The sequence below is a fragment of the Antedon bifida genome, chromosome 4 (assembly GCF_963402885.1).
Source record: "Antedon bifida chromosome 4, ecAntBifi1.1, whole genome shotgun sequence".
Classification (NCBI taxonomy): domain Eukaryota; kingdom Metazoa; phylum Echinodermata; class Crinoidea; order Comatulida; family Antedonidae; genus Antedon; species Antedon bifida.
Genome location: NC_136229.1, coordinates 16,843,544 through 16,867,852, shown reverse-complemented (window position 1 = coordinate 16,867,852; position 24,309 = coordinate 16,843,544). Strand labels below are relative to the sequence as shown.

Here is a 24,309-nt window from a genome sequence, read left to right as displayed (position 1 = left end):
TATGCTCGACGCGATTATGAGATCATGTTCCGAATATGAGCACTGTTTCTATAATTTACAGTATGATTTATATATAATTTACACAGTGCTACGCAACATCATTGATTTACATATACACAATATTATTTTAAAAACCGTTGCGAATTAGGGTTGGAATTTGTTCTGACTTGTTAAGCCTCCACTGATTGTGAGGGCGTTTGTTGTATGAGAGAATGTATCTGGTGGGTGAAAATCTGTGATAATACCATACATGGCTCTGTGGTCTAGTGGTATGATACTCGCCCTGTAAGCGAGAGGTTGCAGGTTCGAATCCCGCCAGAGACATTTTTTCATACAACTAAAAAATACGGAACTTTCGCCAATGAGCTATGCTCGACGCGATTATGAGATCATGTTCCGAATATGAGCACTGTTTCTATAATTTACAGTATGATTTATATATAATTTACACAGTGCTACGCAACATCATTGATTTTTATATATATATATATACGTCGTTGCGTTCCGTCCTAGTGGGAACCACGCTTAATGGTGATGATCTAACCCTATAACCTGCTCGCCGCTCCATATATCACGAATCATACTGTAGGGGGTAAACACGTTGTTATAAAATGTCCTAATGCTTGGTTCCCACTGGCGACGCAACGTAACGCAATCAACGCAACTTAAGAAAATGCCTTTCTAATAATAAATTGTGTTTGCCCCCGCCTGCGTGAAATCAAACCTGCAATGTTTGCAGCAATATTTCGTCGTCGGTTCCCACCTGTGATTACGAAATATAGCACTTTGCGTCAATACGTCGCTGCGTTGCGTTCTAGTGGGAACCACGCTTAACCGTAATCGTTAATTGTTGGCCCGTGAGTTAAAGGTTTATTTTAAGCTGTGGTTATTCCTTGTCTTCTCATATTGTGTATTTTTTTATTTTATGGCTAATAAAGAAAATGAAAATAATCAAATTCATGTTATATAGCTTGGAACCGTGGCCCATGAAATTGGACATGCAATTGGATTTTTCCACGAACAGTCACGACCAGACCGAGACAATATGTCAACATTCATTTGGAAAACATTGGGGATGATAATGAATACAACTTTGACAAATCTAATCATATTGACTCTATGGGTATTCCGTATGACGTCACATCAGTGATGCATTACGGGAAATATGTAAGTATTATACTTTTTAGATATTATATTTATATATATATAGGCCTATATATATATATAAATCATACTGTAAATTATAGAAACAGTGCTCATATTCGGAACATGATCTCATAATCGCGTCGAGCATAGCTCATTGGCGAAAGTTCCGTATTTTTTAGTTGTATGAAAAAATGTCTCTGGCGGGATTCGAACCTGCAACCTCTCGCTTACAGGGCGAGTATCATACCACTAGACCACAGAGCCATGTATGGTATTATCACAGATTTTCACCCACCAGATACATTCTCTCATACAACAAACGCCCTCACAATCAGTGGAGGCTTAACAAGTCAGAACAAATTTATTAAAAAACCGTTGCGAATTCTAATTCGCAACGGTTGCAGGTTGCAGGTTCGAATCCCGCCAGAGACATTTTTTCATACAACTAAAAAATACGGAACTTTCGCCAATGAGCTATGCTCGACGCGATTATGAGATCATGTTCCGAATATGAGCACTGTTTCTATAATTTACAGTATGATTTATATATAATTTACACAGTGCTACGCAACATCATTGATTTACATATACACAATATTATTTAAAAAACCGTTGCGAATTAGGGTTGGAATTTGTTCTGACTTGTTAAGCCTCCACTGATTGTGAGGGCGTTTGTTGTATGAGAGAATGTATCTGGTGGGTGAAAATCTGTGATAATACCATACATGGCTCTGTGGTCTAGTGGTATGATACTCGCCCTGTAAGCGAGAGGTTGCAGGTTCGAATCCCGCCAGAGACATTTTTTCATACAACTAAAAAATACGGAACTTTCGCCAATGAGCTATGCTCGACGCGATTATGAGATCATGTTCCGAATATGAGCACTGTTTCTATAATTTACAGTATGATTTATATATAATTTACACAGTGCTACGCAACATCATTGATTTTTATATATATATAGAACTCAACGGCTTTTGCTACGATGGATATATATGTGCTATTTCTCAAATGGCCTTTGCTACTTTGCATTTGACCTGTGACGTATATGTTTTCCTATTCAATTACATTGCTCATCGATAGGAGCAAACGGCCAAAAACGTCTTGAGAATTTAAATTTTCAAATTACGATAACTTTTCTAAAAATGATCGAAATTTGATCGGATAACCACATTTATAAAGACATTTTAATAGAGTTTACCCTATCATCAGCTTATATTTTCTTATCACGCACTTTTTGAAATATTGGTTTCTGAATCATGCCTACTTATCGGGTAGTAGTTTTGATAGGCCTGATTTGACAACAACCAACCTTAACCGTCTTGAACTTCTAATTTTTTTTTTACTTATCCGATTTGAAATTTCTTTTTTGTATACGATAGAAGATCATATAAAGAACGTGTATACAAAATTTCATCGATTTATCTTAATTTTAAGTTACTTAAAAAAAATAATTCTATATTGAATTTTTTCGCGAAAAATTGGGATGTCATTTTGCTACGTACCAAAACTCAAATAGTCATTGCGTTTAACGTATTTACTCAATAAATATAATTTTTGTACAATGTGTTCATATATATTGTTGGATTATGTGTGCCAAATTTGGATTTATAAAACTAAAAAAATTCGGAGATATTTAAAAAATATTGCTCATTTTGGCCGTTTGCTACGTATTTTCTTAATTTTTAAAATGTATTTACAACGTGGTTACTTTACGAACACAAACTATTTTTAGGTATGTTAGTCTATGTTTAACATACTATCGATCTGCTATTTTGATTTTTTGAATTTAAGCGTGCTTATATTTTTAATAAAAACCGACTTTTTTTAGATTTTGTGGTCGCTAGAACTCAAATATAATTGTCTCGTTCACTCAAAGTTTATTATAAATGTAAAATGACTTATTAAAATATCTTAACTATGATTAAATAGCAATTTACATAATGAAAAGCTTTATTTTCATTATTAGTCATCATTTAGTTAGCAAATGATAATTTTAAAAGTAAATATTACAATTTTTCGGAATTTTGTTTTCATTCTAAAATTGTAAAACGTTTCAAATTTAAGGACTTGTGGCAGGTCTTGTATTAAATTACGATTTATTTTGTTTAACATACTAGAAACAAAAATTCCTTTAATATGTGTAATTATTAAAACATTCTGCATCTACTAGACGTTGATTTTATTGATTTATATAGTTTTAAAACTGTTAAATTGGCGATTAAATGTCACGAAATTTTAAAATCCTAAGCATTTTCACTGGAACCCAGCATCCTAGGCCTAACAGCATCAACAGCCTACAGTAAACTATAGAATAAACCAGGTATACCGTAAGTTGTTATTTATTTTTGTTGTAATATAGATTTTTTAAATAGTTATAGTTTAATGTTATATATTTAATGTTATTATCTGACTCTCTGGCGGTAATCTATGAGAGGTAAATAGGGGCCTAGGCCTTAGGTCTATGATGCACACAAAGTGCCAAACCTTGTGTACGGCCCGGGGGTCTCACACGCCCTGCCCAGGCGGCCTAATTAGGCTTACCGCTTAGGCCTCGTTCTACATTAGGCCTAGGCCCTAGTGTCTGTTTACAGGTTTGTAAGTGCATAAACAGAGTAGGCCTAGACCTAACTTTTCTGGAATCTAGGCATAGGATAGGCACTGACTAGGCCTTTGTCTAGAAATAAGCACTTATTATTTACAACTTTTTAGCCTGGCTTGGGGCCTACTGTAGGAGGCCTACTCCTCTAGCCTAGTCTAGCTAGGAGGCATAGCCTATCTTAGGCTAGGCTAGGCCTAGGTAGTACTCAGTGCTAGAAGCCTGCCTAGGCCTAGATGTAGCCTACATCCTAAAACTAGACTAGGCCTAGGCTAGAACCTCTAGTAACGGCTTTGACAGGTATCTAGGCCCTACCTACATTATGTATGTTAGGGCCTATCTGACTTCTAGCATAGGCCTAGCCTAGACATTTACAGAAGGTGTACTGTAGTAGGTTTCCCTTCTACATCATTAACAGCTAGCTTAGAACAAGCCCCGCATTAAATCAAGCATCCATCCTAAGTATTTTTAACATAATTTTGTAATACTATTATTGACGAATTAAACATACTATTATGACTTACAAAGCAAATTAATTTTTAGTTTTAGTGTCCGGTTTGGAGTATTCAATCAACTACTCAATTTCTGATGACTCAATAATCAATTTAACTTCAGGTATTTTAAGTCTCAAGCTTATTCAACTTATGTTTAATGTGACTAACAACATATAAAAATACAATTACTTTTAGGTCATAAAAATAACAATTACTCCTTAAAAGTATAAATAAACATTAATTCAATCCAAATAATGGTAGCAAAAGAGATGTTTTAAAATAGTAACTATTAAATACTGTTTTTTTCAGTGAAACACATTATGGTACAAATGGAGAAAAATATATCTAGAAGAGAGGAAAATAACAAGATGAAGGAGCAGGAAAAATATGGTATACTTGTCATTAGTTCATGTTAAAACAAAATGACTATTGAACTATTTTAAGCCCAATTAAATACAACAAAGCACCCAAGTCAATGACATGAAATGTAATTTAACAGGTGTCTTAAATTAATTCTAAAGCCAATACAAAGCAAATACATTTACAATTAAAATGAAGTGAGAAAAGTGTAATGTAACAGTCAGAATTGTTAGAAATGTAATATAAATAAAATACAAAATTAAAACTTTTATTTTAGACAACTTCTAATGTTTATTAAAATGTGCTTTTTTATTTTTTCAGTTACTGCTGTGGTTTCAAACATCCTCCACTTCACATACAAGTTAATGGCTTATTAATAATTAAGGTAATCAGTAAACTCATTATAAATGTTTTGCTTTAATTTACTAACAATGTTTCATTTATCTACTAACCATACATAAACACACTCACACACCAACATACACAAAACACCTTTTAGAATAGCTTGTATTTAATGTAGGACAAAATTAAACATAACAATGTAGTTGTAGACCAAAGTTAAACACAGCAATGCAGTTCAATTAGTTGTTGTAGGACAAAATTAAACACAACAAAAGTTTGATCTAGGCTTATTAGTTGTAGGACAAAATTCAACACCAATAAAGCTTAGTTAGTTGCTTAAAATTAAACGGAGGAATACAGTTCAGTTTAGTTTATATTTACTGTATATAAAATTTAAACGGAGCAATGTAGTTTAGTAGTTGGTTGTAGAACAAATTTACACAGAAGAATGCAGTTCAGTTGAGTTTAGTTATTTACTGTATAGGGAAAAAAAATAACAGAGGAATGAAGTTTAGTTTTAGTTGGTTGTTGGACAAAAATGAACAGTTTGGTTAATTGTGGTATGACAAATGCAGACACAGCAATACAGTTCAGTTTAGTTATTTACTGTAGGAAAAAATAAACACATAAATATTGCAGTTTGTAGGACAGAAATCATTTATTGACACAACATTAAACTAGTTAGACATGTGTAGCGGTACATTTATTATAGAACACAATTAAGAGTACATATTTAGACAATCTGAAAGTATAATTGGTTGAGAAATCATCTATTAAACAAACCAATAATACAGGACATTCAAGTAGTTAGACATGTGTAGTGGTACAGTTATTATAGAACACAATTAAGAGTACATATTTTAGACAATCTGAAAGTGTAATTGGTTGAGAAATCATCTATAAAACAACCCAACAATACAGGACATTCAAGTAGTTAGACATGTGTAGGGGTACAGTTATTATAGGACACAATTAGGAGTTTGTTGTAGGACACAATTAAACACAGCAGTTTAGTTAAGTTAGAACAAGCCTCGCATTAAATCAGTAATCAAACACCCATCGTAAATATTTTAAACATAATTTTGTAATACTATTTTCACGAATTAAAAATACTATATATGACTTATAATGTAAATTAATTTTTAGTTTTAGTGTCCGGTTTGGAGTATTCAATCAACTAGCCTATTCAATTTCTGATGACTCAATAATCAACTTAACTTCAGGTATTTTAAGTCCCACGCTTAATCAACGTTTTAATGTTACTAACAACATATGAAAATACAATTATTTTTAGGTCATAAAAATAACAATTACTCCTTAAAATTATAAATAAAGTAATAAATAATAATAATTCAATCCAAATAATGGTAGTAGGCCTAGTGGTAACAAAAGAGATTTCTTAAAATAGTAACTATTGAATGCTGTTGGTGTTGACTGTATTCAGTTTTTTTTCAGTGAAAAACATGATGGTACAAATGGAAAAAAGATCTAGAAGAGAGGAAAATTACAAGATGAAGGAGCAGAAAATATATGGTTGAATATATGACTAAAATCATACCTTACATTAAAACAATCAATTAAATTAATATTTTATATTACAATAAAGCATGAAATCAATGGTAGGACATGTAATGAGGCCAGTCAAACTAATAACATATAGCATTGAAATAGAGTAAATGTAAAATAAAGAGGTAATTTAGGTGGAAAAATGCTAATAAAAAAAACAAAAACTGCTAGTACTACAAGTAAAAATGTTTATTCACATATTTTTTTTATTAATTATATTTTCAGCCTCTGCAATGATTAGTACCAAGTATTGTTAATCAGTCACCACTTCTCATGCTTTCAACAAGTCTTACTTCACAATTTGATGTCTTTTAAAGGTAATTGGTCATCGCTTTATGTTTTAAACCATCAGATAATAGTAATAATTGTAGCAGTACAATTAGAAATTAAATTTACATTACATTTATCAAACAAAATGTCTAATGTGATTAGTTGACAACACAATTACAAAAGACAGTAAAAAAGTAGTTAATTTGAAATGCCCAAATTCAATTTAGCTTTCCCTTCTCCATCAGCTGTTCTTGTTTGGGTACATTGTTAAAAATCACAATATATGGTACACAGAAATACAGTCTGTTTAGGTCATAAAAATGAATAATGCACTAAAAATGTTATTAGTTTTATTAGTATACTAATGACTATGAATATAATGGGTTTTTTTTTAAACAGTGATAATGGATAAGAAAGAGGATAATCTAGAAGTGGAAGTGGAAACAAGATGAATAATACATTTAGGAAGAAAAAAAAGGAGATGGTTGAATATAACTAATAGTCTATATTTTCATACACATTAATTCATGTTAAAACAAAATGACCATTAAACAATTTTAAGCCCAATTAAATACAACAAAGCACCCAAGTCAATGACTAGAAATGTAATTTAACAGGTGAAATTAATTCTAAAGCCAATACAAAGCAAATACATTTACAATTAAAAATGAAGTGAGAAAAGTGTAATGTAACACATCTGAGAATTGTTAGTAAAGTATTATATTTCAAATCCAAAATTAAAACTTTTTTTTAGACAACTTCTAATGTTTATTAAAATGGGCTTTTTCATTTTTTCAGTTACTGCTGTGGTTTCAAACATCCTCCACTTCACATACAAGTTAATGGCTTATTAATAATTAAGGTAATCAGTAATCTCATTATAAATGTTTTGCTTTAATTTACTAACAATGTTTCATTTATCTACTAACCATACATAAACACACTCACACACCAACATACACAAAAGACCTTTTAGAATAGCTTGTATTTAATGTAGAACAAATTAAATCTTCTTGTAGACCAAAGTTAAACATAGAAATGCAGTCAGTTTAGTTAATTACTGTAGGGAAAAATTAAAAACAGCAATACAGTTCAGTTAGTTGTTGTAGGACAAAATTAAACTAAGGAATACAGTTTAGTTTAGTTATTTACTGTAGAGAAAAATTAAAAGCAGCAATGTAGTTTAGTTGGTTGTAGAACATATTTAAACAGGGGAATACAGTTCAGTTTAGTTATTTTCTGTATAGGAAAACAATTCAAAACATCAATTCAGTTTAGTATAGTTTAGTTAATTGTACTGTAGGAAAATTTAAACACAGCAATGGAATTTAGTTGGTTGTGAAACAAAAGTGAACATAGTTTAGTTTGGTTAATTGTTGTAGGACAAATGTAGACACAACAATGTAGTTTAGTTTATTTGGTTGTAGGACAAATGCAGACACAGCAGTTCAGTTTAGTTATTTACTGTAGGAACAAATAAACACAAGGATGCAGTTTAGTTTAGTTAGTTGTAGGACTTAATTTATTCATAAATAATATATTGACACAATTAAACACAGCAGTTTAGTTTATTTGGTTGTAAGACAAAATTAAACAGAGCAATTCAGTTTAATTTAGTTGTTTGTAGAACAAAACTAAACAGAACTGTTTAGTTTAATTGGTTATAGGAAACAGGTAAACACAGCAGTTCAGTTTAGTTTAGTTTAGTTGGTTGTAGAACAAAATAAACAGAGCAGTTCAGTTCAGTTTAGCTTAGTTGGTTTTAGAACAAAATTAAACAGAGCAATTCTAATTTAGCTTAGTTAGTTGTAGAACAAAATTAAACATAGCAGCTCAGTTTAGTTTAGTTGGGTGTAGAACAAAATTAAACAGAGAAATTCAATTTAGTTTAGTTGGTTGTAGAACAAAATTAAATAGAGAAGTTTAGTTTAGTTTAGTTGGGTGTAGAACACAATTAAACACAGCAATTCAGTTCAGTTTAGTTGGTCGTAGGAGAAATTTAAACACAGCAATGCACTTCAGTTTAGTTAGTTGTTTAGGACAAAATAAAACAGCAAATCTAACACTGTTGAGAAATCATCTATTGGACAACACAATAATAAAGGACATTCAAGTAGTTAGACATGTGTAGGGGTACAGTTATTATAGAACAATTAAGAGTACATTGTAGTTTGATCTATTGGTTGTAGGATAAATTTAAACACAGCAATGCAGTTCAGTTTAGTTAGTTGTTTAGGGCAAAATTAAACACAGGAATGCAGTTCAGTTTAGTTAGTTGTTTAGGACAAAATTAAACACAGCAATGCAGTTCAGTTTAGTTAGTTGTATGAGAAATTTAAACACAGTAATGCAGTTTAATCAGTAATTATTTGGGTAATTTAAACACAACATGTGTTTAATATTCTAGGAATGTTTAGTTGATTTGATGATAGTAGATGTAGTTGATAATAATTAGTTATTGTTCACCTGATTCAAACACAATAAATGTAGTTGATTATTCAGTAATTGGTTTGGTAATTTAAACACAACATGTGTAGTTTAATATTCAGGAATGTTCAGTTGATTTGATGATAGTAGATGTAGTTGATAGATAATTAGTTATTGTTCACCTGATTCAAACACAATAAATGTAGTTGATTATTCAGTAATTGTTTGGGTAATTTAAACACAACATGTGTTTAAATATTTAGGAATGTTTAGTTGATTTGATGATAGTAGGGGTAGTTGATAATTAGTTATTGTTCACCTGATTCAAACACAATAAATGTAGTTGATTATTCAGTAATTGTTTGGGTAATTTAAACACAACATGTGTAGTTTAATATTCAGGAATGTTTAGTTGATTTGATGATAGTAGATATAGTTGATAATTAGTTATTGTTCACCTGATTCAAACACCATAAATGTAGTTGATTATTCAGTAATTGTTTGGGTAATTTAAACACAACATGTGTTCAATATTTAGGAATGTTTATTTGATTTGATGATAGTAGGGGTAGTTGATAATTAGTTATTGTTCACCTGATTCAAACACAATAAATGTAGTTGATTATTCAGTAATTGTTTGGGTAATTTAAACACAACATGTGTAGTTTAATATTCAGGAATGTTTAGTTGATTTGATGATAGTAGATGTAGTTGATAATTAGTTATTGTTCACCTGATTCAAACACAATAAATGTAGTTGATTATTCAGTAATTGTTTGGGTAATTTAAACACAACATGTGTAGTTTATTATCTAGGAATGTTTAGTTGATTTGATGATAGTAGATGTAGTTGATAATTAGTTATTGTTCACCTGATTCAAACACCATAAATGTAGTTGATTATTCAGTAATTGTTTGGGTAATTTAAACACAACATGTGTAGTTTAATATTCAGGAATGTTTAGCTGATTTGATGATAGTAGATGTAGTTGATAATTAGTTATTGTTCACCTGATTCAAACACCATAAATGTAGTTGATTATTCAGTAATTGTTTGGGTAATTTAAACACAACATGTGTAGTTTAATATTTAGGAATGATTAGTTGATTTGATGATAGTAGATGTAGTTGATAATTAGTTATTGTTCACCTGATTCAAACACAATAAATGTAGTTGATTATTCAGTAATTGTTTGGGTAATTTAAACACAACATGTGTAGTTTAATATCTAGGAATGTTTAGTTGATTTGATGATAGTAGATGTAGTTGATAATTAGTTATTGTTCACCTGATTCAAACACCATAAATGTAGTTGATTATTCAGTAATTGTTTGGGTAATTTAAACACAACATGTGTAGTTTAATATTCAGGAATGTTTAGTTGATTTGATGATAGTAGATGTAGTTGATAATTAGTTATTGTTCACCTGATTCAAACACAATAAATGTAGTTGATTATTCAGTAATTGTTTGGGTAATTTAAACACAACATGTGTAGTTTATTATCTAGGAATGTTTAGTTGATTTGATGATAGTAGATGTAGTTGATAATTAGTTATTGTTCACCTGATTCAAACACCATAAATGTAGTTGATTATTCAGTAATTGTTTGGGTAATTTAAACACAACATGTGTAGTTTAATATTCAGGAATGTTTAGCTGATTTGATGATAGTAGATGTAGTTGATAATTAGTTATTGTTCACCTGATTCAAACACCATAAATGTAGTTGATTATTCAGTAATTGTTTGGGTAATTTAAACACAACATGTGTAGTTTAATATTTAGGAATGATTAGTTGATTTGATGATAGTAGATGTAGTTGATAATTAGTTATTGTTCACCTGATTCAAACACAATAAATGTAGTTGATTATTCAGTAATTGTTTGGGTAATTTAAACACAACATGTGTAGTTTAATATCTAGGAATGTTTAGTTGATTTGATGATAGTAGATGTAGTTGATAATTAGTTATTGTTCACCTGATTCAAACACCATAAATGTAGTTGATTATTCAGTAATTGTTTGGGTAATTTAAACACAACATGTGTAGTTTAATATTCAGGAATGTTTAGCTGATTTGATGATAGTAGATGTAGTTGATAATTAGTTATTGTTCACCTGATTCAAACACAATAAATGTAGTTGATTATTCAGTAATTGTTTGGGTAATTTAAACACAACATGTGTTGTTTAATATTTAGGAATGATTAGTTGATTTGATGATAGTAGATGTAGTTGATAATTAGTTATTGTTCACCTGATTCAAACACAATAAATGTAGTTGATTATTCAGTAATTGTTTGGGTAATTTAAACACAACATGTGTAGTTTAATATCTAGGAATGTTTAGTTGATTTGATGATAGTAGATGTAGTTGATAATTAGTTATTGTTCACCTGATTCAAACACCATAAATGTAGTTGATTATTCAGTAATTGTTTGGGTAATTTAAACACAACATGTGTAGTTTAATATTCAGGAATGTTTAGTTGATTTGATGATAGTAGATGTAGTTGATTTGATGATAGTAGATGTAGTTGATAATTAGTTATTGTTCACCTGATTCAAACACCATAAATGTAGTTGATTATTCAGTAATTGTTTGGGTAATTTAAACACAACATGTGTAGTTTAATATTTAGGAATGATTAGTTGATTTGATGATAGTAGATGTAGTTGATAATTAGTTATTGTTCACCTGATTCAAACACCATAAATGTAGTTGATTATTCAGTAATTGTTTGGGTAATTTAAACACAACATGTGTAGTTTAATATTCAGAAATGTTTAGTTGATTTGATGATAGTAGGGGTAGTTGATAATTAGTTATTATTCACCTGATTCAAATAAATTCAATAAATGTAGTTGATTAATGAGTTGGACACAATTAAACATAGCAATTCAGTTTAGTTTAGTTGGTTTTAGGACACAATTAAACAGAGTAATTCAGTTCAGTTTAGTTGGTTGTAAGACACAATTAAACATAGCAATTCAGTTTAGTTTAGTTGGTTGTAGGACACAATTAAACACAGCAGTTCAGTTCAGTTAAGTTTAGTTGTTTGTAGAACAAAATTAAACACAGGAATGCAGTTCAGTTTAGTTGGTTTTAGGAGAAATTTAAACACAGCAATGCAGTTTACTTTAGTTAGTTGTTTAGGGCAAAATTAAACACAGGAATGCAGTTCAGTTTAGTTGGTTGTAGGAGAAATTTAAACACAGCAATGCAGTACAGTTTAGTTAGTTGTTTAGGGCAAATTTAAACACAGGAATGCAGTTCAGTTTAGTTGGTTGTAGGAGAAATTTAAACACAGCAATGCAGTTCAGTTTGGTTAGTTGCTTTAGGACAAAGTTAAACAAAGGAATTCAGCTTAGTTTAGTTAGTTACTTTACGACAGAATTAAACAGAGGAATGCAGTTTAATGTTAGTTGTTTAGGGCAAAATAAAACAGCAAATCTAACAGTTTAATTGGTTGAGAAATCATCTATTAGACAAAACAATAATACAGAGCATTCAAGTAGTTAGACATGTGTAGGGGTACAGTTATTATAAAACACACTTTGGAGTACATATTTTAGACAAATATAAAAGTATAATTGGTTGAGAAATCATCTATTAGACAACTAAAAAATACAGGACATTCAAGTAGTTAGACATGTGTAGGGGTACAGTTATTATAGAACACAATTAAGAGTACATATCTTAGACAAATCTAAAAGTATAATTGGTTAAGAAATTATCTAGTAGACAACAAAACAATACAGAACATTCAAATATAGACATGTGTAGGGGTACAGTTATTGTAGAGCACAATTTTTTCGTTTTATCTATTGGTTGTAGGAGAAACTTAAACACAGCAATGCAGTTCAGTTTAGTTAGTTGTAGGAGAAATTTAAACACAGCAATGCAGTTCAGTTTAGTTAGTTGTTTAGGACAAAATTAAACACAGGAATGCAGTTCAGTTTAGTTAGTTGTTTATTCTGTTAAATTTGTTTAAAATATGTACTCCTAAATGGGTTCTATAAGAACTCTACCCCTACATATGTTTAACTACCAATTATACTTTTAGATTTGTCTAAATATGAATTGCTGTGTTTAATTGTGTTCTAAAACCAACTTAACTAAACTGAACTGCTGTGTTTAATTATGTCCTACAACCAACTAATCTAAACTGAATTGCTCGGTTTAATTTTGTTCTACAACCAAATAGACTAAACTGAATTGCTATGTTTAATTGTGTCCTAAAACCAACTAAACTAAACTGAATTTCTCTGTTTCATTTTGTTCTACAAACAACTAAACTGAACTGAACTGAACTGCTGTGTTTAATTTTGTCCTACAACCAACTAAACTAAACTGAATTGCTATGTTTAATTGTGTCTTACAACCAACTAAACTGAACTGAACTGAACTGCTGTGTTTAATTTTGTCCTACAACAAACTAAACTAAACTGAATTGCTATGTTTAATTGTGTCTTACAACCAACTAAACTAAACTGAATTACTCTGTTTAATTGTGTCCTAAAACCAACTAAACTAAACTGAATTGCTATGTTTAATTGTGTCCTAAAACCAACTAAACTAAACTGAATTTCTCTGTTTCATTTTGTTCTACAAACAACTAAACTGAACTGAACTGCTGTGTTTAATTTTGTCCTACAACCAACTAAACTAAACTGAATTGCTATGTTTAATTGTGTCTTACAACCAACTAAACTGAACTGAACTGAACTGCTGTGTTTAATTTTGTCCTACAACCAACTAAACTAAACTGAATTGCTATGTTTAATTGTGTCTTACAACCAACTAAACTAAACTGAATTACTCTGTTTAATTGTGTCTTACAACCAATTAAACTAAACTGAATTACTCTGTTTAATTGTGTCCTACAGCCAACTAAGCTAAATTAGAATTGCTATGTTTAATTGTGTCCTACAACCAACTAAACTAAACTGAATTTCTCTGTTTATTTTGTTCTACAACCAACTAAACTAAACTGAACTGCTGTGTTTAATTGTGTCCTAAAACCAACTAAACTACACTGAATTGCTCTGTTTAATTGTATCCTAAAACCAACTAAACTAAACTGAATTTCTCTGTTTCATTTTGTTCTACAAACAACTAAACTGAACTGAACTGAACTGCTGAGTTTAATTTTGTCCTACAACCAACTAAACTAAACTCAATTGCTATGTTTAATTGTGTCTTACAACCAACTAAACTGAACTGAACTGAACTGCTGTGTTTAATTTTGTCCTACAAAGGAATTCAGTTTAGTTTTGTTAGTTACTTACAACAAAATTAAAGATAGGAATGCAGTTTAATTTAGTTAGTTGTTTAGAGCAAAATAAAAAACAGCAAATCTAACACTATAATTGGTTAAGAACTTTTAGACAAAACAATTATACATGGTACAGTTATTATAGAACACAATTAGGAGTAAATATTTTAGACAAATCTGAAGTATAATTAGTTGAGAAATTCTATATGAAACAACCCAATAATACAGGACATTCAAGTTGTTAGACATGTGTAGGGGTACAGTTAGTATAGAGCACAATCAAGAGTACATATTTTAGACAAGTCTAACAGTATAATTTGGTTGAGAAGTCATCTAATAGACAGGAAATTCTAGTAGTTCAAATTTGTAGGGAGGGGTACAGATATTATAGAACACAATTAGGAGTACATATTTTAGACAGTTTAAACAACCCAATATGCACATTTCACATTCAACTAGTTACACGTGTGGTTCTAGAACAAAATTAAACAGAGCAATTTAGTTTAGTTTGTTAGAGGACACAATTAAACAGAGAAATTTAGTTTAGTTGGTTGTAGGACACAATTAAACAGAGCAATTCAGTTTAATTTAGTTGGTTGTAGGACAAAATTAAACACAGCAGCTTAGTTTAGTTGGTTGTAGGACCAATTTAACACAGCAGCACAGTTTAGTTTAGTAATTTAACAGAGAAATTTAGTTTAGTTGGTTTTAGGACACAATTAAACACAGCAGTTCAGTTTAGTTTAGTTGGTTGTAGAACAAAATAAACAGAGAAATTCAGTTTAGTTTAGTTGGTTGTAGGACACAATTTAACAGAGTAATTCAGTTTATTTTATTTGGTTGTAGAACAACATTAAACAGAGCAATTCTAATTTAGCTTAGTTGGCTGTAGGACACAATTAAACAGAGTAATTCAGTTTAGTTTAATTGGTTGTAAGACACAATTAAACATAGCAATTCAGTTTAGTTTAGTTGGTTGTAAGACACAATTAAACATAGCAATTCAGTTTAGTTTAGTTGGTTGTAGGACACAATTAAACACAGCAGTTCAGTTCAGTTTAGTTATTTGTAGAACAAAATGAAACAGAGAAATTCAGTTTAGTTTAGTTGGTTGTAGGACACAATTAAACAGTGCAATTCAGGTTAGTTTAGTTGGTTGTAGGACAAAATTGGACACAGCAGTTTACTTTAGTCTAGTTTGTTGTAGAACAAAATAAACAGAGAAATTCAATTTAGTTTAGTTTGTTGGAGGACACAATTTAACACAGCAGTTCAGTTTAGTTTAGTTTGTTGTAGAACAAAATTAAACACAGCAGTTTACTTTAGTCTAGTTTGTTGTAGAACAAAATAAACAGAGAAATTCAATTTCGTTTAGTTTGTTGGAGGACACAATTAAACACAGCAATTCAGTTTAGTTTAGTTGGTTGTAGGACAAAATTAAACACAGCAGTTCAGTTCAGTTCAGTTTAGTTGTTTGTAGAACAAAATGAAACAGAGAAATTAAGTTTATTTTAGTTGGTTGTAGGACACAATTAAACACAGCAGTTCAGTTTAGTTTAGTTTGTTGTAGAACAAAATTAAACACAGCAGTTTACTTTAGTCTAGTTTGTTGTAGAACAAAATAAACAGAGAAATTCAATTTAGTTTAGTTTGTTGGAGGACACAATTAAACACAGCAGTTCAGTTTAGTCTATTTGGTTGTAGAACAAAATTAAACCGAGCAATTCAGTTTAGATTAGTTGGTTGTAGGACATAATTAAACACAGCAGTTCAGTTTAGTTAAGTTGGTTTTAGAACACAATTAAACACAGCAGTTCAGTTCAGTTTAGTTATTTGTAGAACAAAATGAAACAGAGAAATTCAGTTTAGTTTAGTTGGTTGTAGGACAAAATTGGACACAGCAGTTTACTTTAGTCTAGTTTGTTGTAGAACAAAATAAACAGAGAAATTCAATTTAGTTTAGTTTGTTGGAGGACACAATTTAACACAGCAGTTCAGTTTAGTTTAGTTTGTTGTAGAACAAAATTAAACACAGCAGTTTACTTTAGTCTAGTTTGTTGTAGAACAAAATAAACAGAGAAATTCAATTTCGTTTAGTTTGTTGGAGGACACAATTAAACACAGCAGTTCAGTTTAGTCTAGTTGGTTGTAGAACAAAATTAAACCGAGAAATTCAGTTTAGTTTAGTTGGTTGTAGGACACAATTAAACAGTGCAATTCAGGTTAGTTTAGTTGGTTGTAGGACAAAATTGGACACAGCAGTTTACTTTAGTCTAGTTTGTTGTAGAACAAAATAAACAGAGAAATTCAATTTAGTTTAGTTTGTTGGAGGACACAATTTAACACAGCAGTTCAGTTTAGTTTAGTTTGTTGTAGAACAAAATTAAACACAGCAGTTTACTTTAGTCTAGTTTGTTGTAGAACAAAATAAACAGAGAAATTCAATTTCGTTTAGTTTGTTGGAGGACACAATTAAACACAGCAGTTCAGTTTAGTTAAGTTGGTTGTAGAACACAATTAAACACAGCAATTCATATTTAGACAAATCTAAAAGTATAATTAGTTGAGAATTCATCTATTAGCCAAAACAATAATACAGAGCATTCAAATATTTAGACATATGTAGGGGTAAAGTTATTGTAGACAACAATTAAGATAATATATTTTAGACAAATTTAAAAGTATAATTGGTTGGGAATTTATCTAGTAGACAACAAAACAATACAGAACATTCAAATATTTAGACATGTGTAGGGGTACAGTTATTATAGAACACCATTAAGTGTACATATTTTAGACAAATCTAAAAGTATAATTGGTTAAGAAATTATCTAGTAGACAACACAATAATACAGAACATTCAAATATTTAGACAAGTGCAATTCAGTTTAGTTTAGTTGGTTGTAAGACACAATTAAACATAGCAATTCAGTTTAGTTTAGTTGGTTGTAAGACAAAATTAAATAGAGAAGTTTAGTTAAGTTGGTTGTAAAACAAAATTGAACAGAGCAATTCAGTTTAGTTTAGTTGGTTGTAGGACAAAATTAAACACAGCAGTTCAGGTAATAGGACACAATTAAGAGTAAATATTTGAGACAAATCTAACAGAATAATTGGTTGAGAAACTATCTATCTAATCTATTAGACAACACAATATTACAGCACATTCAAGTAGTTAAACATGTGTAGTGGTAGAGTTATTATAGAACCCATTTAGGAGTACATATTTTAAACAAATTTAACAGAATAATTGGTTAAGAAATCATCTATTAGACAACATAATAATACAGAGCATTCAAGTAGTTAGACATGTGTAGGGGTACAGTTATTATAGAACACAATTAAGAGTACATTGTAGTTTGATCTATTGGTTGTAGGATAAATTTAAACACAGCAATGCAGTTCAGTTTAGTTAGTTTAGGGCAAAATTAAACACAGCAATGCAGTTCAGTTTAGTTAGTTGCTTAAGGACAAAGTTAAACAAAGGAATTCAGTTTAGTTTTGTTAGTTACTTACAACAAAATTAAAGAGAGGAATACAGTTTAATTTAGTTAGTTGTTTAGAGCAAAATAAAAAACAGCAAATCTAACACTATAATTGGTTAAGAACTTTTAGACAAAACAATTATACATGGTACAGTTATTATAGAACACAATTAGGAGTAAATATTTTAGACAAATCTGAAGTATAATTAGTTGAGAAATTCTATATGAAACAACCCAATAATACAGGACATTCAAGTTGTTAGACATGTGTAGGGGTACAGTTATTATAGAGCACAATTAAGAGTACATATTTTAGACAAATCTAACAGTATAATTTGGTTGAGAAATCATCTAATAGACAGCACAATAATACAGGAAATTCTAGTAGTTCACATTTGTAGGGAGGGGTACAGATATTATAGAACACAATTAGGAGTACATATTTTAGACAAATCTAACATTACAACTGGTTGAGTAATCATCTATAGAACAACCCAACAATACAGGACATTCAATTAGTTAGACATGTGTAGGGGTACAGTTATTATAGCACACAATTAAGAGTACATATTTTAGACAAATCTGAAGTATAATTAGTTGATAAATCATCTATTGAACAACTCAACAATACAAGACATTCAAGTAGTTAGGTTACAGTTATTATAGAGCACAATTTAGAGTAAATATTTTAGACAAATTTAACAGTACAATTGGTTGAGAAATAATCTATTGAACAACCCAATAATACACATTTCACATTTAACTAGTTACACGTGTGTAGGGGTACAGTTATTATAGCACACAATTTTAGACAAATAATTTGTTTAGAAATCATCCGTTAGACAACACAACGACACAGGACATTCAAGAAGTTAGACATCTGTGGGGATACAGTTATTATAGAGCACGATTAAGAGTACAGCTGTATTTTAGACAATTCTAACAGAATAATTTGTTTAGAAATCATCTGGTAAACAACACATCAGTACAGAACATTTAAGTAGTTAGACATCTGTAGGGGTACAGTTATTATAAAACATATATACTAGACAAATCTACCAATACAACTGTTTGAAAAATCATTTATTAGACAATAAAACAATACAGGACACTTAACTAATTTCTTAGAAAAAAACAATTACAAATTTAATTATACACCCAAATGCAAAAACCAAAAGTAACTATTGTTAAACAACTGTACTTTTAGTAGTATTACTGATACAATTTTAATGTTTGCAGTCAATTAAATGAACACTTTACATGCTTATTGTGAAATCTGGTTAAATCCTGCAATATTCTTCTACCCACAGTGTGTTGCTGTTTGGACTGTCATTGAAGGAGCATTTTCATAGAATGAGCATACTGAAGTAGAAGTCTAAATGTATTCACCTATTCATTTGAAACTCATCAACATTATACAGCAGCAGCTCCATAGTGTTTGGTTGCATGAATGATTGGCCAGGACTTGTATTCAATGACATTTTTTAACAAACGTTAAAAGCATAGATGCTTACATAGGCCTTAATTCTTTAGCCTTTCCAGGTTAAACTATTGAATTTGTTACCTTTTATAAGAAATAATTATTTTGAATTAATTTAAGCTCTTCCCTTACAGTTTGTTTTTTAGTATTTTGTAAGTTTTATTTTAATTTGTTATTAAATTAAATCAAAGATGAAATAAAGTTATAAAAGTTGTCTTCAATTCTGTGTGCACCTGCTTTTATCTAATACATACAGATACATATGAAGATTTAACTATTTAAAAAGCTCATCATCCTAAAGTTAAATGACTTAATTAATTTTATTAATCTTCAGTGTTCATGTTTTTGGAAGACAGTACATCTTTAAGTCAATGCGATTGGTTTTTTTAAACTGGTTATATATACTTGTTAAACCTTATTTCTGATTTACTTTAAACTGAAACCTTTGTTTTGCTGAAAAGGGTCAAGTCATGACAAGTGCTTTTGCACTTCTGGACTTGATCCTGACTGCCATAATTATGAGGTTTACTACAATAAACATGAATTAAAAATGAATTATGAGAACCCTAGCACATGATGATGTTTATGGATGGAGTTGTTGATTTTCTTGTCCATAATTCTTGTAACATCCAAAGTTGTATAACACCGCATCAGTGTTGTCCACAGCGTAGGTCTATTAGTGTCTGTCAACATATGGTTTTTATTATATAAAATGTTATCAACTACATGTTATTAACATGCTCCAATGTTATTTTCTACCAAAAACAAGTTAAAAAAACAATCTTGTATAGTCAATGTATTCAATTATAATCTCTATTCATCCGTTTAAAAAGAAATATAACATCATGTTTGCATGTACTTGATAACATTTTGTCATACAAACTTACTTGGTGTAGATTACTGTAGAAGCTTACTAAACTTAATCTAGGTACTTGGAAATAGTAACCCACCCCACACTCAGCTTTGTACGTCACTAATTTATTGAGAAAAATACAAAACTACAGTAAAGTAAACACATTTGCTGATTTACCTTTATTAATTAGTTTTTATTAATGATTTTGACACCTTTTTTCAAGTTAAACACAGGCCTACTACTATCATATGCTATTTATTACTGTATTTTGTATTCTCATCATCATCTTTTATTATTAGTATTTCTGCACAGCGTCAGCTACATAATCTTCATTGATTCCAGACAAGACAAATGTTCTTCCACCAACATTATATTGGTTATTATTATCAACTAACTTTTAGGATGGGCTTTAAAACTTTCACATCTTTTTATATTAATATATTATAATATCACAACCTGAAAGAAATAAAATAATTATTTAACAATTTGCATAACACATTTAGAAATAAAATTAAACACAGGTATTATAGTTATTACTAAAAGGTACTGTAACACATAATACAGCATAAAAAAGCCTTGCATAAGGCCTAGTCCTATATTAGCCTACAGACAGGCCCTGCCTAGCTAGGGCCTACCTACCTATGTAGGCTACAGGCCTAGTAGGTTAGGCCTAAGCCTAGGTCCTCTATTAAGCTAGGCCTACTTAGGCCTAGTAGCCTACTACTACTAGGCCTATAGGCCTAGGCCTAGGCTAGGCTTGCCTATGATGAGCCCTAGCTAGGCCTAGGCCGGGCCTAGGCTATATTCAAATGATTTATTTGATTTGAACAGACTTCGAGTCTGACAACAAAGCCCCGATATGGGTAAAAACCCTAGCTGCCTAGGCTCCTAGCCTATGTTTGGTACAAAATACACAAAATTACGTACATTAATTATTTTTTATAAATAAATAAAGTTGTTGGAAAGCCTGAAATCCGTCGCAAATGGCAAATCATAATTTCATCGCACATCACATTTCCTTTCAATTTTCGAAGAAGAAATAACGGAAGTGACGTCAAATGGGCAATGAAAACTCCAACGTAGCAAACGTCCATAGCCAACGTAGCAAAATGACAGTAGCAAACGGCCAATGAGTCTTGAATTCGTAGCAATCGGCCATTTGAGTTCTTCAGAACGTAGCAATCGGCCATTTGAGTTCTTCAGAACGTAGCAATCGGCCAACAAGATATATATATATATATATATATATATATATATATATATATATATATATATATATATATATATATATATATATATAAAAATCAATGATGTTGCGTAGCACTGTGTAAATTATATATAAATCATACTGTAAATTATAGAAACAGTGCTCATATTCGGAACATGATCTCATAATCGCGTCGAGCATAGCTCATTGGCGAAAGTTCCGTATTTTTTAGTTGTATGAAAAAATGTCTCTGGCGGGATTCGAACCTGCAACCTCTCGCTTACAGGGCGAGTATCATACCACTAGACCACAGAGCCATGTATGGTATTATCACAGATTTTCACCCACCAGATACATTCTCTCATACAACAAACGCCCTCACAATCAGTGGAGGCTTTAATTTGGATGCAAATGACAACAACACACTTAATAATAACTTTTTCTCAATAATGGATTGCATTTGCATGACTCAACTTATAAACAGTCCAACAAGAAAAACGCTTACTACTAGTACAATAATTGATCATATTTATACAAATATTCATAAATTTAAAATACATTCTGGTACAATTTATACAGACATATCTGACCATTTTCATATTTTTGCTGTTTTTGAAGATTTTACATTAGGCCTAAGAATAAAAGATAAGCCAATAACTATAACAAACAGAAACTTTAAAAATTATAAAGTTGAACATTTTATTTCTGAACTGGCTTATTGTAATTGGCGTGAAGTGTATGATACCAATGATACAAATACAGCCTATAATAATTTTAATGATATATTTCTGAATGTTTGTGATAAACATGCACCAATTACAACGCAAAATCCAAAGAAACAGCATGTGGATAAACCTTGGCTTTCCAAAGCAATCAAGACAAGCATAAACAAAAAGAACAAAATGTACTCAAAGTGTATAAAAAGAAATTTTAATCCAGAGATATTTTCACGCTATAAGAAGTACAGAAATATATTAACAAGTGTAATCAGAAAGGCTAAAAAAATATATTACGGTAAACTGTTCAATTGTAAAAACGATGGTGGAAAAATATGGAACAATATAAACATGCTAATTAAAGGATCTAACTCTAATGATCACGGAAATCCTCTCGATACACTCAGAGTGGTCTATGACATGGGTGAACAAATAAGTAACGGTCCCAGAAAATAATGCTTCAACTTTCAATAATTATTTTGTTAATATAGGGCCAAATTTAGCCAGCAAAATTAATGAAAACTCGACACCACCTTCTGATTATTTACAAAACCCCATAACGCCTTTTTTTTTCTTGAAACCAATTACACTTTATGAAATTGAAAATCTAATTAAAAATATAGATATAAAGAAGTCATCTGGTTATGATTACATGTCTGGGCGTCTAGTCAAAGACTCTGCTTCCCATATTAGCAGACCACTTGAGCATGTATTTAATTTATCATTGAATAATGGGATCTTCCCAGATGCTCTGACAATAGCACAGCTGTATTCTATTTTTAAGAAGGGAGAAAAAGATGTTATAAACAATTACAGGCCTATTTCTGTTCTACCAATTTTAGCCAAAATATTTGAAAAATTAGTTAATGTCCGAATGTTAGAATTTCTCGAAAAGCACCATATTCTCTATGATCACCAATATGGATTTAGGAAAAATTACAGGACTACATTGTCTCTTGTAAATCTAGTAAATTCAATTATCAAGAAAGTGGATGAAGGTAATGTCACTATTGGAATCTTCATTGACATGGCAAAGGCATTTGATACAATTGATCATAATATTTTACTTAACAAACATCATCACTACGGGATAAGAGGAATTTGCCTGGATTGGTTTAAAAGTTATCTAACAAACAGAAAACAGTTTGTAAAAAATTATGGTGGATGCAACTCCACCGAAAAACGTATTACACATGGTGTGCCTAATTGCTCTGTCCTGGGACCAACACTTTTTCTTTTGTTTATAAATGACTTCAACAACCAACCAACTTCATCAACATTCTTTAATTTTCGATTATTTGCAGACGACTCAAATCTTTTTCACACATATGATGGAAAACACACTAATATCAGTACCTTACGTTGTGTTACGTCCTTGTGTTGCGTCTCTAGTGGGAACCAAACATTAGGAACTGAGCGCGCGAAATACGTGGCAAAATACGTGCTATTTGATATTTCTGCTCATATTGAAGATACAGATAACTCAAGATATATATTCTTGAAAATCAATAGGCATGTTCCATAAGCTATTGCCCAAAAATGCAAGACGATAGCTTAAACATTGCGAACACTACCATACGTGCAAACAAACAAGAAATAAATATGTTTCGTATACTCTCGGAAAGAGTGTAGATGCTGACTCTCCCACCTAAAGTAATTTTAGTGTTGATACCTACCCATCAGCCTTTATAAATTTAAGTCTGTCACCAGTATTTCTTTCGTCAAATGTGATGCAGGTATGTTCTTGCCAATGGTTAATTCCTGCAAGAATTGCGTCTCAGTCTCCCTCTTAAAATAAAAATAAAGCGTATTTTATTTTATAACCCTTAAATGGGCTAAGTAGTTTAGTTACTAACAATCATACACCATTATCTTTTGAAAACCATGTCAATAGTCTCATGAAATTAGATAGTATATCACTGAGAAAATATGCCTTAATATATTAGTTAAAGATGCATTGTCCCCCAGAAATTTTTTATTTTGTCATTTTATAAGGGAAAACATTATTTGTTTTTGTTTTTTTCTACGGAAGTGATTAAGGCTTTTGTTCACCTAACCTTTAAGCTCACCGTAGATATCA

The 24,309-nt window shown here is 30.6% G+C and overlaps 1 protein-coding gene and 1 long non-coding RNA gene across 3 annotated transcripts in view; one reads left to right on the top strand and one right to left on the bottom strand.

Moving 5' to 3' along the window:
* LOC144840595 (evolutionarily conserved signaling intermediate in Toll pathway, mitochondrial-like) overlaps nucleotides 1–24,309 on the bottom strand; it is a 336,759-nt gene that overhangs the window by 173,209 nt on the left and 139,241 nt on the right. The window lies entirely within an intron of this gene.
* On the top strand, nucleotides 3,297–19,652 carry LOC144840511 (uncharacterized). Of its 2 annotated transcripts, XR_013611930.1 has the most exons (8): nucleotides 3,297–3,476; nucleotides 4,289–4,360; nucleotides 4,549–4,629; nucleotides 4,921–4,984; nucleotides 6,088–6,164; nucleotides 6,397–6,824; nucleotides 7,177–7,639; nucleotides 19,284–19,652. It is a non-coding gene; the product is annotated as an uncharacterized LOC144840511 (long non-coding RNA). The 2 variants fall into 2 exon arrangements; XR_013611931.1 differs by lacking the exon at nucleotides 4,289–4,360.